Genomic DNA, 15,744 nt, shown 5'->3' with positions numbered 1-15,744 from the left:
CTGCCGCTTTGTGGACAGACTGCAAAAGCTGACATGTAACTCCAAATCAACAAAGCCACTTCACAAAACGGAGAGTCTTCAACAGGTTAGCGCATGGGCATTCCTGACACATTGTGTTTTCTTCTACACGCACGCAACAGGGGAGAGCGCGAACGCAGTCCCCCACTACCAGAAATTATGCAGTCGAGATTCCCACATTTGGGGAATTCGCAGGGGTCAGCACAGCCGGAGTGCAATGACTGAGCCTCGCCCTGGGTGAACCACCTTGTTGATCATGGTATCTCCCCTGCCAGGTAAGTATGAGCTGCAGCTGGAAGAGAGCGGGTGGTGGTCACCAGGCACCGCGCTCTGGCTGACGGTGCCTACAATGCATAATCCCACATTTCAGCGCCTTGAGCATCAGCTCCCCTTTGTCTGTTACATTTATGGCTGAAAAGACACAAACACTGCTGCAAATAGGCTGCGGCGTGCGGCAAACGCGCTTTGTTGGATCTACCCATCATGCACTGCTCTGCCAAAAACAAAGGAACACTGTGTGAAATGCCACTAGTCAAGCTGTCTCTTGGGAAAGAAAGCAAAGGCCCACGTGGGACACTTTTCAAAACATTTGACTAAATGAACTAAACACTGACATGAACTACTAACATGTATTGACTCAGCGAAAACCTTGGAGCTGATCTGGACTTTCCTGTGGTTTCCTCTTGTCCTTGTAACAGCAGTAGCTCCTCCCTTCCTTGTCAATAATTGTGCAGAAATATCTGAGGGCTTCTTTCTTCCTAAATCATAAGCAAGTCCTGTCCAGTCCAACTGTTTCTGCTCCTGTTTGACTTCTGAACTTGTCTCTGGCTGTGTGTCCACTTACTGCAGCCTCTGACATCAGACTGTAGAATCTTGATACATCAAAGGCATCAAAGGACAAACACACGCTCACACATACCGGTACTTATATCTTTGTGAGGACACTCTCTGGCATAATGCTTTCCCTCGCCCTAACCTCTCTCTCTCTTAGCATCTCAGACCTATGTCAGTACCAGTGCCTCTGTCAAAGAATACAAAAAAAAAAAAAAACCCTAGACCTGTACACACATAAAGTCATGTATTCATGTAGTCATCTGTGAATGTGTGTTTGATGAGTGCAAAGTGAAAATGCTGCATGAACCTTGTTTTTGTAAAAGCTTCTCTTGTTTCCTTTGCTTCTTACAACTGTATATTTTTCAAGCATCATCTGTCATATTGAAGAAATAAGTTCATTCAGTAGCGTTATTTCTTTTTTTACTGTCATCATGTACACTTTTCTTGTCTCAAAGACACCAGCATCCCCACCAAAGCCTAAAAATAAAGTATACCAGCGAATTGACAACATCTAGCACACATTTCTTCCGCAAAGAAAGAGCAAAGTCGGACAGGGGAGCTCCCACTTGTGGCGCTCTATAAAGATGTTTGACTTTTCACCAACTCAAAAGGCTCAGCCATAAGGCCGAGCCAGCCAAAAATAACTTCAACTCATTGGTGTTCCTCTCCACGGAAGTCTTTAGTAAAAGGCGAAAGACTTGTGCGTTATGAAGAGAAACAAGAGTCAGAACAGGCCTGTCTCAGAGAGCAGCTGAGGACCCTAGTCGTCCCAGCTACCACCGTCGCGGTGCGCCTCCCTTGGCTTGCCGCGTGCTAAATCCCAGCCTCCCCTCCATTGCCCCCCCAGCATCTCCAGCCTGAAAAATCCAGGCCTGGCTTTTACATGGAGACTACAAAGTCTGGGAAACGATCAGGCGTCTTCAGGGAGTCCGCGACCAATCATCGTAGCTGAAGTGCACTGTGTTGTTGAGCGGGGTTCCCTGGGTGATATCAGTAAATCAACTGACTGGTTGTGCACAATTCACTTGATAAAAACTTAGCCGCATTTTCCTTCAGCCACTGTAAAAGTTTGACTCCTAACTAAACATGCGTGTCAGAGCTTGATTTTCTACAAAGCAAGAGAAAGGTGCACCGTTCCCGGCGGCACTGCAATGCCAGGTCGATGCGTGGAGTGAGCGGAGCAAGCTCCCTTTTCAGCTCCCTCTCCTAAAAATGGGTTTAATACGTTATCCCCATATAGGGGACATATCAGATATTAAACTGATAAGAACAGATACTACACTTGATCTTAGCCAAAAGGCCGAGAAGCGATGAGGCCCAAGCGTTTGACGTCCAAATCAAGCTCTTGGTACAACCGTCACTTGTCGCAGTGTCCCGTTTGTAAGCCAGCTTATCGATTGCCGCCACTTAGCAACTCCGCCCATCTGTCTGCCGTGTACTTTTCCCTGCCGCTATACAAAGATGTTTGACCTTTCACCAACTCAAAAGGCTCAGCCATACGGCAAAGCCGGCCAAAAATAGCTTCAACTCATTGCTGTTCCACACCAAAGCCTAGAAATAAAGCATACTAGAACAACATCTAGCACACATTTCGTCCACAAACAAGCAGCACAGTCGGACAGGAGAGCTCACACTTCATTTTGTCATGGAAAGGCCACGCCCACTTCCCCAATTCCAACGGGAACACGGGGAATTGTCATGACTAAACACGCCACTCTGTAGCGCACGCCAGAGAGCTTCTGCAGAGCAACACTGCCGCTTTGTGGACAGACTGCAAAAGCTGACATGTAACTCCAAATCAACAAAGCCACTTCACAAAACGGAGAGTCTTCAACAGGTTAGCGCATGGGCATTCCTGACACATTGTGTTTTCTTCTACACGCACGCAACAGGGGAGAGCGCGAACGCAGTCCCCCACTACCAGAAATTATGCAGTCGAGATTCCCACATTTGGGGAATTCGCAGGGGTCAGCACAGCCGGAGTGCAATGACTGAGCCTCGCCCTGGGTGAACCACCTTGTTGATCATGGTATCTCCCCTGCCAGGTAAGTATGAGCTGCAGCTGGAAGAGAGCGGGTGGTGGTCACCAGGCACCGCGCTCTGGCTGACGGTGCCTACAATGCATAATCCCACATTTCAGCGCCTTGAGCATCAGCTCCCCTTTGTCTGTTACATTTATGGCTGAAAAGACACAAACACTGCTGCAAATAGGCTGCGGCGTGCGGCAAACGCGCTTTGTTGGATCTACCCATCATGCACTGCTCTGCCAAAAACAAAGGAACACTGTGTGAAATGCCACTAGTCAAGCTGTCTCTTGGGAAAGAAAGCAAAGGCCCACGTGGGACACTTTTCAAAACATTTGACTAAATGAACTAAACACTGACATGAACTACTAACATGTATTGACTCAGCGAAAACCTTGGAGCTGATCTGGACTTTCCTGTGGTTTCCTCTTGTCCTTGTAACAGCAGTAGCTCCTCCCTTCCTTGTCAATAATTGTGCAGAAATATCTGAGGGCTTCTTTCTTCCTAAATCATAAGCAAGTCCTGTCCAGTCCAACTGTTTCTGCTCCTGTTTGACTTCTGAACTTGTCTCTGGCTGTGTGTCCACTTACTGCAGCCTCTGACATCAGACTGTAGAATCTTGATACATCAAAGGCATCAAAGGACAAACACACGCTCACACATACCGGTACTTATATCTTTGTGAGGACACTCTCTGGCATAATGCTTTCCCTCGCCCTAACCTCTCTCTCTCTTAGCATCTCAGACCTATGTCAGTACCAGTGCCTCTGTCAAAGAATACAAAAAAAAAAAAAAAACACTAGACCTGTACACACATAAAGTCATGTATTCATGTAGTCATCTGTGAATGTGTGTTTGATGAGTGCAAAGTGAAAATGCTGCATGAACCTTGTTTTTGTAAAAGCTTCTCTTGTTTCCTTTGCTTCTTACAACTGTATATTTTTCAAGCATCATCTGTCATATTGAAGAAATAAGTTCATTCAGTAGCGTTATTTCTTTTTTTACTGTCATCATGTACACTTTTCTTGTCTCAAAGACACCAGCATCCCCACCAAAGCCTAAAAATAAAGTATACCAGCGAATTGACAACATCTAGCACACATTTCTTCCGCAAAGAAAGAGCAAAGTCGGACAGGGGAGCTCCCACTTGTGGCGCTCTATAAAGATGTTTGACTTTTCACCAACTCAAAAGGCTCAGCCATAAGGCCGAGCCAGCCAAAAATAACTTCAACTCATTGGTGTTCCTCTCCACGGAAGTCTTTAGTAAAAGGCGAAAGACTTGTGCGTTATGAAGAGAAACAAGAGTCAGAACAGGCCTGTCTCAGAGAGCAGCTGAGGACCCTAGTCGTCCCAGCTACCACCGTCGCGGTGCGCCTCCCTTGGCTTGCCGCGTGCTAAATCCCAGCCTCCCCTCCATTGCCCCCCCAGCATCTCCAGCCTGAAAAATCCAGGCCTGGCTTTTACATGGAGACTACAAAGTCTGGGAAACGATCAGGCGTCTTCAGGGAGTCCGCGACCAATCATCGTAGCTGAAGTGCACTGTGTTGTTGAGCGGGGTTCCCTGGGTGATATCAGTAAATCAACTGACTGGTTGTGCACAATTCACTTGATAAAAACTTAGCCGCATTTTCCTTCAGCCACTGTAAAAGTTTGACTCCTAACTAAACATGCGTGTCAGAGCTTGATTTTCTACAAAGCAAGAGAAAGGTGCACCGTTCCCGGCGGCACTGCAATGCCAGGTCGATGCGTGGAGTGAGCGGAGCAAGCTCCCTTTTCAGCTCCCTCTCCTAAAAATGGGTTTAATACGTTATCCCCATATAGGGGACATATCAGATATTAAACTGATAAGAACAGATACTACACTTGATCTTAGCCAAAAGGCCGAGAAGCGATGAGGCCCAAGCGTTTGACGTCCAAATCAAGCTCTTGGTACAACCGTCACTTGTCGCGGTGTCCCGTTTGTAAGCCAGCTTATCGATTGCCGCCACTTAGCAACTCCGCCCATCTGTCTGCCGTGTACTTTTCCCTGCCGCTATACAAAGATGTTTGACCTTTCACCAACTCAAAAGGCTCAGCCATACGGCAAAGCCGGCCAAAAATAGCTTCAACTCATTGCTGTTCCACACCAAAGCCTAGAAATAAAGCATACTAGAACAACATCTAGCACACATTTCGTCCACAAACAAGCAGCACAGTCGGACAGGAGAGCTCACACTTCATTTTGTCATGGAAAGGCCACGCCCACTTCCCCAATTCCAACGGGAACACGGGGAATTGTCATGACTAAACACGCCACTCTGTAGCGTACGCCAGAGAGCTTCTGCAGAGCAACACTGCCGCTTTGTGGACAGACTGCAAAAGCTGACATGTAACTCCAAATCAACAAAGCCACTTCACAAAATGGAGAGCCTTCAACAGGTTAGCGCATGGGCATTCCTGACACATTGTGTTTTCTTCTACACGCACGCAACAGGGGAGAGCGCGAACGCAGTCCCCCACTACCAGAAATTATGCAGTCGAGATTCCCACATTTGGGGAATTCGCAGGGGTCAGCACAGCCGGAGTGCAATGGCTGAGCCTCGCCCTGGGTGAACCACCTTGTTGATCATGGTATCTCCCCTGCCAGGTAAGTATGAGCTGCAGCTGGAAGAGAGCGGGTGGTGGTCACCAGGCACAGCGCTCTGGCTGACGGTGCCTACAATGCATAATCCCACATTTCAGCGCCTTGAGCATCAGCTCCCCTTTGTCTGTTACATTTATGGCTGAAAAGACACAAACACTGCTGCAAATAGGCTGCGGCGTGCGGCAAACGCGCTTTGTTGGATCTACCCATCATGCACTGCTCTGCCAAAAACAAAGGAACACTGTGTGAAATGCCACTAGTCAAGCTGTCTCTTGGGAAAGAAAGCAAAGGCCCACGTGGGACACTTTTCAAAACATTTGACTAAATGAACTAAACACTGACATGAACTACTAACATGTATTGACTCAGCGAAAACCTTGGAGCTGATCTGGACTTTCCTGTGGTTTCCTCTTGTCCTTGTAACAGCAGTAGCTCCTCCCTTCCTTGTCAATAATTGTGCAGAAATATCTGAGGGCTTCCTTCTTCCTAAATCATAAGCAAGTCCTGTCCAGTCCAACTGTTTCTGCTCCTGTTTGACTTCTGAACTTGTCTCTGGCTGTGTGTCCACTTACTGCAGCCTCTGACATCAGACTGTAGAATCTTGATACATCAAAGGCATCAAAGGACAAACACACGCTCACACATACCGGTACTTATATCTTTGTGAGGACACTCTCTGGCATAATGCTTTCCCTCGCCCTAACCTCTCTCTCTCTTAGCATCTCAGACCTATGTCAGTACCTGTGCCTCTGTCAAAGAATACAAAAAAAAAAAACACTAGACCTGTACACACATAAAGTCATGTATTCATGTAGTCATCTGTGAATGTGTGTTTGATGAGTGCAAAGTGAAAATGCTGCATGAACCTTGTTTTTGTAAAAGCTTCTCTTGTTTCCTTTGCTTCTTACAACTGTATATTTTTCAAGCATCATCTGTCATATTGAAGAAATAAGTTCATTCAGTAGCGTTATTTCTTTTTTTACTGTCATCATGTACACTTTTCTTGTCTCGAAGACGGCAGCATCCCCACCAAAGCCTAAAAATAAAGTATACCAGCGAAATGACAACATCTAGCACACATTTCTTCCGCAAAGAAAGAGCAAAGTCGGACAGGGGAGCTCCCACTTGTGGCGCTCTATAAAGATGTTTGACTTTTCACCAACTCAAAAGGCTCAGCCATAAGGCCGAGCCAGCCAAAAATAACTTCAACTCATTGGTGTTCCTCTCCACGGAAGTCTTTAGTAAAAGGCGAAAGACTTGTGCGTTATGAAGAGAAACAAGAGTCAGAACAGGCCTGTCTCAGAGAGCAGCTGAGGACCCTAGTCGTCCCAGCTACCACCGTCGCGGTGCGCCTCCCTTGGCTTGCCGCGTGCTAAATCCCAGCCTCCCCTCCATTGCCCCCCCAGCATCTCCAGCCTGAAAAATCCAGGCCTGGCTTTTACATGGACACTACAAAGTCTGGGAAACGATCAGGCGTCTTCAGGGAGTCCGCGACCAATCATCGTAGCTGAAGTGCACTGTGTTGTTGAGCGGGGTTCCCTGGGTGATATCAGTAAATCAACTGACTGGTTGTGCACAATTCACTTGATAAAAACTTAGCCGCATTTTCCTTCAGCCACTGTAAAAGTTTGACTCCTAACTAAACGTGTGTGTCAGAGCTTGATTTTCTACAAAGCAAGAGAAAGGTGCACCGTTCCCGGCGGCACTGCAATGCCAGGTCGATGCGTGGAGTGAGCGGAGCAAGCTCCCTTTTCAGCTCCCTCTCCTAAAAATGGGTTTAATACGTTATCCCCATATAGGGGACATATCAGATATTAAACTGATAAGAACAGATACTACACTTGATCTTAGCCAAAAGGCCGAGAAGCGATGAGGCCCAAGCGTTTGACGTCCAAATCAAGCTCTTGGTACAACCGTCACTTGTCGCGGTGTCCCGTTTGTAAGCCAGCTTATCAATTGCCGCCACTTAGCAACTCCGCCCATCTGTCTGCTGTGTACTTTTCCCTGCCGCTATACAAAGATGTTTGACCTTTCACCAACTCAAAAGGCTCAGCCATACGGCAAACCGGCCAAAAATAGCTTCAACTCATTGCTGTTCCACACCAAAGCCTAGAAATAAAGCATACTAGAACAACATCTAGCACACATTTCTTCCACAAACAAGCAGCACAGTCGGACAGGAGAGCTCACACTTCATTTTGTCATGGAAAGGCCACGCCCACTTCCCCAATTCCAATGGGAACACGGGGAATTGTCATGACTAAACACGCCACTCTGTAGCGTACGCCAGAGAGCTTCTGCAGAGCAACACTGCCGCTTTGTGGACAGACTGCAAAAGCTGACATGTAACTCCAAATCAACAAAGCCACTTCACAAAATGGAGAGCCTTCAACAGGTTAGCGCATGGGCATTCCTGACACATTGTGTTTTCTTCTACACGCACGCAACAGGGGAGAGCGCGAACGCAGTCCCCCACTACCAGAAATTATGCAGTCGAGATTCCCACATTTGGGGAATTCGCAGGGGTCAGCACAGCCGGAGTGCAATGGCTGAGCCTCGCCCTGGGTGAACCACCTTGTTGATCATGGTATCTCCCCTGCCAGGTAAGTATGAGCTGCAGTTGGAAGAGAGCGGGTGGTGGTCACCAGGCACCGCGCTCTGGCTGACGGTGCCTACAATGCATAATCCCACATTTCAGCGCCTTGAGCATCAGCTCCCCTTTGTCTGTTACATTTATGGCTGAAAAGACACAAACACTGCTGCAAATAGGATGCGGCGTGCGGCAAACGCGCTTTGTTGGATCTACCCATCATGCACTGTTCTGCCAAAAACAAAGGAACACTGTGTGAAATGCCACTAGTCAAGCTGTCTCTTGGGAAAGAAAGCAAAGGCCCACGTGGGACACTTTTCAAAACATTTGACTAAATGAACTAAACACTGACATGAACTACTAACATGTATTGACTCAGCGAAAACCTTGGAGCTGATCTGGACTTTCCTGTGGTTTCCTCTTGTCCTTGTAACAGCAGTAGCTCCTCCCTTCCTTGTCAATAATTGTGCAGAAATATCTGAGGGCTTCTTTCTTCCTAAATCATAAGCAAGTCCTGTCCAGTCCAACTGTTTCTGCTCCTGTTTGACTTCTGAACTTGTCTCTGGCTGTGTGTCCACTTACTGCAGCCTCTGACATCAGACTGTAGAATCTTGATACATCAAAGGCATCAAAGGACAAACACACGCTCACACATACCGGTACTTATATCTTTGTGAGGATACTCTCTGGCATAATGCTTTCCCTCGCCCTAACCTCTCTCTCTCTTAGCATCTCAGACCTATGTCAGTACCTGTGCCTCTGTCAAAGAATACAAAAAAAAAACACTAGACCTGTACACACATAAAGTCATGTATTCATGTAGTCATCTGTGAATGTGTGTTTGATGAGTGCAAAGTGAAAATGCTGCATGAACCTTGTTTTTGTAAAAGCTTCTCTTGTTTCCTTTGCTTCTTACAACTGTATATTTTTCAAGCATCATCTGTCATATTGAAGAAATAAGTTCATTCAGTAGCGTTATTTCTTTTTTTACTGTCATCATGTACACTTTTCTTGTCTCGAAGACGGCAGCATCCCCACCAAAGCCTAAAAATAAAGTATACCAGCGAAATGACAACATCTAGCACACATTTCTTCCGCAAAGAAAGAGCAAAATCGGACAGGGGAGCTCCCACTTGTGGCGCTCTATAAAGATGTTTGACTTTTCACCAACTCAAAAGGCTCAGCCATAAGGCCGAGCCAGCCAAAAATAACTTCAACTCATTGGTGTTCCTCTCCACGGAAGTCTTTAGTAAAAGGCGAAAGACTTGTGCGTTATGAAGAGAAACAAGAGTCAGAACAGGCCTGTCTCAGAGAGCAGCTGAGGACCCTAGTCGTCCCAGCTACCACCGTCGCGGTGCGCCTCCCTTGGCTTGCCGCGTGCTAAATCCCAGCCTCCCCTCCATTGCCCCCCCAGCATCTCCAGCCTGAAAAATCCAGGCCTGGCTTTTACATGGACACTACAAAGTCTGGGAAACGATCAGGCGTCTTCAGGGAGTCCGCGACCAATCATCGCACTGTGTTGTTGAGCGGGGTTCCCTGGGTGATATCAGTAAATCAACTGACTGGTTGTGCACAATTCACTTGATAAAAACTTAGCCGCATTTTCCTTCAGCCACTGTAAAAGTTTGACTCCTAACTAAACATGCGTGTCAGAGCTTGATTTTCTACAAAGCAAGAGAAAGGTGCACCGTTCCCGGCGGCACTGCAATGCCAGGTCGATGCGTGGAGTGAGCGGAGCAAGCTCCCTTTTCAGCTCCCTCTCCTAAAAATGGGTTTAATACGTTATCCCCATATAGGGGACATATCAGATATTAAACTGATAAGAACAGATACTACACTTGATCTTAGCCAAAAGGCAGAGAAGCGATGAGGCTCAAGCGTTTGACGTCCAAATCAAGCTCTTGGTACAACCGTCACTTGTCGCGGTGTCCCGTTTGTAAGCCAGCTTATCAATTGCCGCCACTTAGCAACTCCGCCCATCTGTCTGCCCTGTACTTTTCCCTGCCGCTATACAAAGATGTTTGACCTTTCACCAACTCAAAAGGCTCAGCCATACGGCAAAGCCGGCCAAAAATAGCTTCAACTCATTGCTGTTCCACACCAAAGCCTAGAAATAAAGCATACTAGAACAACATCTAGCACACATTTCTTCCACAAACAAGCAGCACAGTCGGACAGGAGAGCTCACACTTCATTTTGTCATGGAAAGGCCACGCCCACTTCCCCAATTCCAATGGGAACATGGGGAATTGTCATGACTAAACACGCCACTCTGTAGCGTACGCCAGAGAGCTTCTGCAGAGCAACACTGCCGCTTTGTGGACAGACTGCAAAAGCTGACATGTAACTCCAAATCAACAAAGCCACTTCACAAAATGGAGAGCCTTCAACAGGTTAGCACATGGGCATTCCTGACACACTGTGTTTTCTTCTACACGCACGCAACAGGGGAGAGCGCGAACGCAGTCCCCCACTACCAGAAATTATGCAGTCGAGATTCCCACATTTGGGGAATTCGCAGGGGTCAGCACAGCCGGAGTGCAATGACTGAGCCTCGCCCTGGGTGAACCACCTTGTTGATCATGGTATCTCCCCTGCCAGGTAAGTATGAGCTGCAGCTGGAAGAGAGCGGGTGGTGGTCACCAGGCACAGCGCTCTGGCTGACGGTGCCTACAATGCATAATCCCACATTTCAGCGCCTTGAGCATCAGCTCCCCTTTGTCTGTTACATTTATGGCTGAAAAGACACAAACACTGCTGCAAATAGGTTGCGGCGTGCGGCAAACGCGCTTTGTTGGATCTACCCATCATGCACTGCTCAGCCAAAAACAAAGGAACACTGTGTGAAATGCCACTAGTCAAGCTGTCTCTTGGGAAAGAAAGCAAAGGCCCACGTGGGACACTTTTCAAAACATTTGACTAAATGAACTAAACACTGACATGAACTACTAACATGTATTGACTCAGCGAAAACCTTGGAGCTGATCTGGACTTTCCTGTGGTTTCCTCTTGTCCTTGTAACAGCAGTAGCTCCTCCCTTCCTTGTCAATAATTGTGCAGAAATATCTGAGGGCTTCTTTCTTCCTAAATCATAAGCAAGTCCTGTCCAGTCCAACTGTTTCTGCTCCTGTTTGACTTCTGAACTTGTCTCTGGCTGTGTGTCCACTTACTGCAGCCTCTGACATCAGACTGTAGAATCTTGATACATCAAAGGCATCAAAGGACAAACACACGCTCACACATACCGGTACTTATATCTTTGTGAGGACACTCTCTGGCATAATGCTTTCCCTCGCCCTAACCTCTCTCTCTCTTAGCATCTCAGACCTATGTCAGTACCAGTGCCTCTGTCAAAGAATACAAAAAAAAAAACCACTAGACCTGTACACACATAAAGTCATGTATTCATGTAGTCATCTGTGAATGTGTGTTTGATGAGTGCAAAGTGAAAATGCTGCATGAACCTTGTTTTTGTAAAAGCTTCTCTTGTTTCCTTTGCTTCTTACAACTGTATATTTTTCAAGCATCATCTGTCATATTGAAGAAATAAGTTCATTCAGTAGCGTTATTTCTTTTTTTACTGTCATCATGTACACTTTTCTTGTCTCAAAGACGGCAGCATCCCCACCAAAGCCTAAAAATAAAGTATACCAGCGAAATGACAACATCTAGCACACATTTCTTCCGCAAAGAAAGAGCAAAGTCGGACAGGGGAGCTCCCACTTGTAGCGCTCTATAAAGATGTTTGACTTTTCACCAACTCATAAGGCTCAGCCATAAGGCCGAGCCAGCCAAAAATAACTTCAACTCATTGGTGTTCCTCTCCACGGAAGTCTTTAGTAAAAGGCGAAAGACTTGTGCATTATGAAGAGAAACAAGAGTCAGAACAGGCCTGTCTCAGAGAGCAGCTGAGGACCCTAGTCGTCCCAGCTACCACCGTCGCGGTGCGCCTCCCTTGGCTTGCCGCGTGCTAAATCCCAGCCTCCCCTCCACCCCCCACCACCTCCAGCCTGAAAAATCCAGGCCTGGCTTTTACATGGAGACTACAAAGTCTGGGAAACGATCAGGCGTCTTCAGGGAGTCCGCGACCAATCATCGTAGCTGAAGTGCACTGTGTTGTTGAGCGGGGTTCCCTGGGTGATATCAGTAAATCAACTGACTGGTTGTACACAATTCACTTGATAAAAACTTAGCTGCATTTTCCTTCAGCCACTGAAGCCACAGGAGTCAAACTGTAAAAGTTTGACTCCTAATTAAACATGCTTGTCAGAGCTTGATTTTCTACAAAGCAAGAGAAAGGTGCACCGTTCCCAGCGACACTGCAATGCCAGGTCGATGCGTGGAGTGAGCGGAGCAAGCTCCCTTTTCAGCTCCCTCTCCTAAAAATGGGTTTAATACGTTATCCCCATATAGGGGACATATCAGATATTAAACTGATAAGAACAGATACTACACTTGATCTTAGCCAAAAGGCCGAGAAGCGATGAGGCCCAAGCGTTTGACGTCCAAATCAAGCTCTTGGTACAACCGTCACTTGTCGCGGTGTCCCGTTTGTAAGCCAGCTTATCAATTGCCGCCATTTAGCAGCTCCGCCCATCTGTCTGCCGTGTACTTTTCCCTGCCGCTATACAAAGATGTTTGACCTTTCACCAACTCAAAAGGCTCAGCCATACGGCAAAGCCGGCCAAAAACAGCTTCAACTCATTGCTGTTCCACACCAAAGCCTAGAAATAAAGCATACTAGAACAACATCTAGCACACATTTCTTCCACAAACAAGCAGCACAGTCGGACAGGAGAGCTCACTCTTCATTTTGTCATGGAAAGGCCACGCCCACTTCCCCAATTCCAATGGGAACACGGGGAATTGTCATGACTAAACACGCCACTCTGTAGCGTACGCCAGAGAGCTTCTGCAGAGCAACACTGCCGCTTTGTGGACAGACTGCAGAAGCTGACATGTAACTCCAAATCAACAAAGCCACTTCACAAAATGGAGAGCCTTCAACAGGTTAGCACATGGGCATTCCTGACACATTGTGTTTTCTTCTACACGCACGCAACAGGGGAGAGCGCGAACGCAGTCCCCCACTACCAGAAATTATGCAGTCGAGATTCCCACATTTGGGGAATTCGCAGAGGTCAGCACAGCTGGAGTGCAATAGCTGAGCTTCACCCTGGGTGAACCACCTTGTTGATCATGGTATCTCCCCTGCCAGGTAAGTATGAGCTGCAGTTGGAAGAGAGCGGGTGGTGGTCACCAGGCACCGCGCTCTGGCTGACGGTGCCTACAATGCATAATCCCACATTTCAGCGCCTTGAGCATCAGCTCCCCTTTGTCTGTTACATTTATGGCTGAAAAGACACAAACACTGCTGCAAATAGGCTGCGGCGTGTGGCAAACGCGCTTTGTTGGATCTACCCATCATGCACTGCTCTGCCAAAAACAAAGGAACACTGTGTGAAATGCCACTAGTCAAGCTGTCTCTTGGGAAAGAAAGCAAAGGCCCACGTGGGACACTTTTCAAAACATTTGACTAAATGAACTAAACACTGACATGAACTACTAACATGTATTGACTCAGCGAAAACCTTGGAGCTGATCTGGACTTTCCTGTAGTTTCCTCTTGTCCTTGTAACAGCAGTAGCTCCTCCCTTCCTTGTCAATAATTGTGCAGAAATATCTGAGTGCTTCTTTCTTCCTAAATCATGAGCAAGTCCTGTCCAGTCCAACTTTTTCTGCTCCTGTTTGACTTGTGAACTTGTCTCTGGCTGTGTGTCCACTTACTGCAGCCTCTGACATCAGACTGTAGAATGTTGATACATCAAAGGCATCAAAGGACAAACACACACACACACTCACACATACTGGTACTTATATCTTTGTGAGGACACTCTCTGGCATAATGCTTTCCCTCGCCCTAACCTCTCTCTCTCTTAGCATCTCAGACCTATGTCAGTACCTGTGCCTCTGTCAAAGACCTGTACACACATAAAGTCATGTATTCATGTATTCATCTGTGAATGTGTGTTTGATGAGTGCAAAGTGAAAATGCTGCATGAACCTTGTTTTTGTAAAAGCTTCTCTTGTTTCCTTTGCTTCTTACAACTGTATATTTTTCAAGCATCATCTGTCATATTGAAGAAATAAGTTCATTCAGTAGTTATTTCTTTTTTTATTGTCATCATGTACAGTGGACTGGTAACCTCGCTCACAGCTGCTTCTTAGTTACACAGTTTACATTTCCTGATTTGAGAGGAATACACTGTGGAGGGTGTGTGGAGGAAAAACAAAGCAGTAGCTCCCTCAGAGAGGATCAATAAATGAGGCCAACTGATTGTTTGTATAATAACCATCTGTGGTTATACACCTGAGAGCAGAAAGATAAATGAATGACATCTACTTTGCACCTATGTTGCTGGGACAAAAGATGATGAAAGAATGATGAAGAATTATTTTCTTTCTGGTGAAGAACAGATTGAATATGGAGGCTCCATTGGACATAATAGCTGTTTATCAAAGGGCTGCTGGTGTCAATGTTATGTGTTGATTTTTTTAACATTGGTTTAATAAGAATCTCTCTGCAACGTGAAACCAATTTTGTGGGAAGGCTGAGTTACATTGAAGCATTTCACCACCTGACAGCAGCAAAACTGGAGCCTTTTTTTCATCTGTCTGATGATTTAACAAACTGATATTGAAGGGTCACTGCCCTCCAGAATGACCTTTGACCCCATTATAAACCACTAGTGGAGTCAAAGCATCTTCAGCAAGCAGCTGAACTCCTCTTCTTCTTTCTCCTCAGCAGTCCTGCCTCTCTTTCTTCCCTCTGAGCTCCTCAGGCTGCTGAGCTGGAGGACTCTTCAGACTAACTGCTACAGACGGCTCCTCTATGGCTCTGATTTGTCTGCTAAATAAAGCTGTTTGACAGTTGATTTAAACACCATGTACAGTTCAGCAGCTCTGAGGAGAAGAAGTGAATCAGTGTCTCAGTGTCCAGGTAAATGGGAGCTTCACCTCTTTGTCTCTGTGTCTTCTGTGAGCCAGTGGAGGAGTTTCTGTGGATGAAGATACTGAATGTTAGTTGGAACATCTGCACAGATTATAGTACAATGTGACTCACAGGGAAATACATCAGATCAATGAAGCAGATGCATCATAAAACAATAAAACTGTCAATTGTATCAATGTCAGTGTTTCAGTATATAGAGTTTTTCTTGTCAGTGAGGTTGTGAATAATTTTCAGTGTTGAAAAGTTAAAACACTTTCAACAGTAGTTTTCAACATCAGTTCTAATATCTGCAGACTGACACCGAGGCCACAGAGTTTTCTCTGAAAATAAAGTTGCTGTGAGCATCTTTTGTATTTTCAAAGAAGCTCACCAGGGAGTCCAGAACTGTGCCAAGGCATCTGAAGTTTTCCTCAGCTTCAGCATGTTGGCTATCAAGTGAAACTGGCTCTGTGTTCAGATCTAGTTTTGTACTGATAAATAATTATTTATTGATTTCCAGCTGGCTAATGAAACAGCATGTTAGAAAGTTGACAGTACAGTGATATTCATTTTGTCTTTTCAGATCTCACCAATCACTGAACACATTTGTTTTTATTGTGACATTTATTCCTAATTGCAGCTTTGAACTGATGATCCATCACCT

The 15,744-nt window shown here is 46.2% G+C and overlaps 16 non-coding genes across 16 annotated transcripts; all 16 read right to left on the bottom strand.

Moving 5' to 3' along the window:
* Positions 1-137: 137 nt before the first annotated feature.
* Positions 138-301, bottom strand: LOC121196307. The gene has a single exon (XR_005895775.1). It is a non-coding gene; the product is annotated as a U1 spliceosomal RNA (small nuclear RNA).
* Positions 302-1,464: 1,163 nt separating this feature from the next.
* On the bottom strand, positions 1,465-1,579 carry LOC121196732. The gene has a single exon (XR_005896162.1). It is a non-coding gene; the product is annotated as a U5 spliceosomal RNA (small nuclear RNA).
* A 394-nt stretch (positions 1,580-1,973) lies between these two features.
* Positions 1,974-2,164, bottom strand: LOC121196519. The gene has a single exon (XR_005895971.1). It is a non-coding gene; the product is annotated as a U2 spliceosomal RNA (small nuclear RNA).
* A 577-nt stretch (positions 2,165-2,741) lies between these two features.
* On the bottom strand, positions 2,742-2,905 carry LOC121196306. Its single transcript, XR_005895774.1, has one exon. It is a non-coding gene; the product is annotated as a U1 spliceosomal RNA (small nuclear RNA).
* Positions 2,906-4,069: 1,164 nt separating this feature from the next.
* Positions 4,070-4,184, bottom strand: LOC121196731. Its single transcript, XR_005896161.1, has one exon. It is a non-coding gene; the product is annotated as a U5 spliceosomal RNA (small nuclear RNA).
* Positions 4,185-4,578: 394 nt separating this feature from the next.
* On the bottom strand, positions 4,579-4,769 carry LOC121196518. The gene has a single exon (XR_005895970.1). It is a non-coding gene; the product is annotated as a U2 spliceosomal RNA (small nuclear RNA).
* Positions 4,770-5,346: 577 nt separating this feature from the next.
* Positions 5,347-5,510, bottom strand: LOC121196127. Its single transcript, XR_005895606.1, has one exon. It is a non-coding gene; the product is annotated as a U1 spliceosomal RNA (small nuclear RNA).
* Positions 5,511-6,670: 1,160 nt separating this feature from the next.
* Positions 6,671-6,785, bottom strand: LOC121196730. The gene has a single exon (XR_005896160.1). It is a non-coding gene; the product is annotated as a U5 spliceosomal RNA (small nuclear RNA).
* Positions 6,786-7,179: 394 nt separating this feature from the next.
* On the bottom strand, positions 7,180-7,370 carry LOC121196517. Its single transcript, XR_005895969.1, has one exon. It is a non-coding gene; the product is annotated as a U2 spliceosomal RNA (small nuclear RNA).
* A 576-nt stretch (positions 7,371-7,946) lies between these two features.
* Positions 7,947-8,110, bottom strand: LOC121196116. The gene has a single exon (XR_005895595.1). It is a non-coding gene; the product is annotated as a U1 spliceosomal RNA (small nuclear RNA).
* Positions 8,111-9,268: 1,158 nt separating this feature from the next.
* LOC121196729 lies at positions 9,269-9,383 on the bottom strand. The gene has a single exon (XR_005896159.1). It is a non-coding gene; the product is annotated as a U5 spliceosomal RNA (small nuclear RNA).
* Positions 9,384-9,766: 383 nt separating this feature from the next.
* On the bottom strand, positions 9,767-9,957 carry LOC121196639. Its single transcript, XR_005896084.1, has one exon. It is a non-coding gene; the product is annotated as a U2 spliceosomal RNA (small nuclear RNA).
* A 577-nt stretch (positions 9,958-10,534) lies between these two features.
* LOC121196305 lies at positions 10,535-10,698 on the bottom strand. Its single transcript, XR_005895773.1, has one exon. It is a non-coding gene; the product is annotated as a U1 spliceosomal RNA (small nuclear RNA).
* A 1,160-nt stretch (positions 10,699-11,858) lies between these two features.
* LOC121196219 lies at positions 11,859-11,973 on the bottom strand. Its single transcript, XR_005895692.1, has one exon. It is a non-coding gene; the product is annotated as a U5 spliceosomal RNA (small nuclear RNA).
* A 410-nt stretch (positions 11,974-12,383) lies between these two features.
* Positions 12,384-12,574, bottom strand: LOC121196665. The gene has a single exon (XR_005896108.1). It is a non-coding gene; the product is annotated as a U2 spliceosomal RNA (small nuclear RNA).
* A 577-nt stretch (positions 12,575-13,151) lies between these two features.
* Positions 13,152-13,315, bottom strand: LOC121196430. Its single transcript, XR_005895892.1, has one exon. It is a non-coding gene; the product is annotated as a U1 spliceosomal RNA (small nuclear RNA).
* Positions 13,316-15,744: the final 2,429 nt, after the last annotated feature.

The sequence above is a fragment of the Toxotes jaculatrix genome, chromosome 16 (assembly GCF_017976425.1).
Source record: "Toxotes jaculatrix isolate fToxJac2 chromosome 16, fToxJac2.pri, whole genome shotgun sequence".
Taxonomy (NCBI): Eukaryota; Metazoa; Chordata; class Actinopteri; family Toxotidae; genus Toxotes; species Toxotes jaculatrix.
The sequence above is the reverse complement of the archived record's forward strand: the minus strand, read 5'-3'. Positions and strand labels throughout refer to the sequence as shown.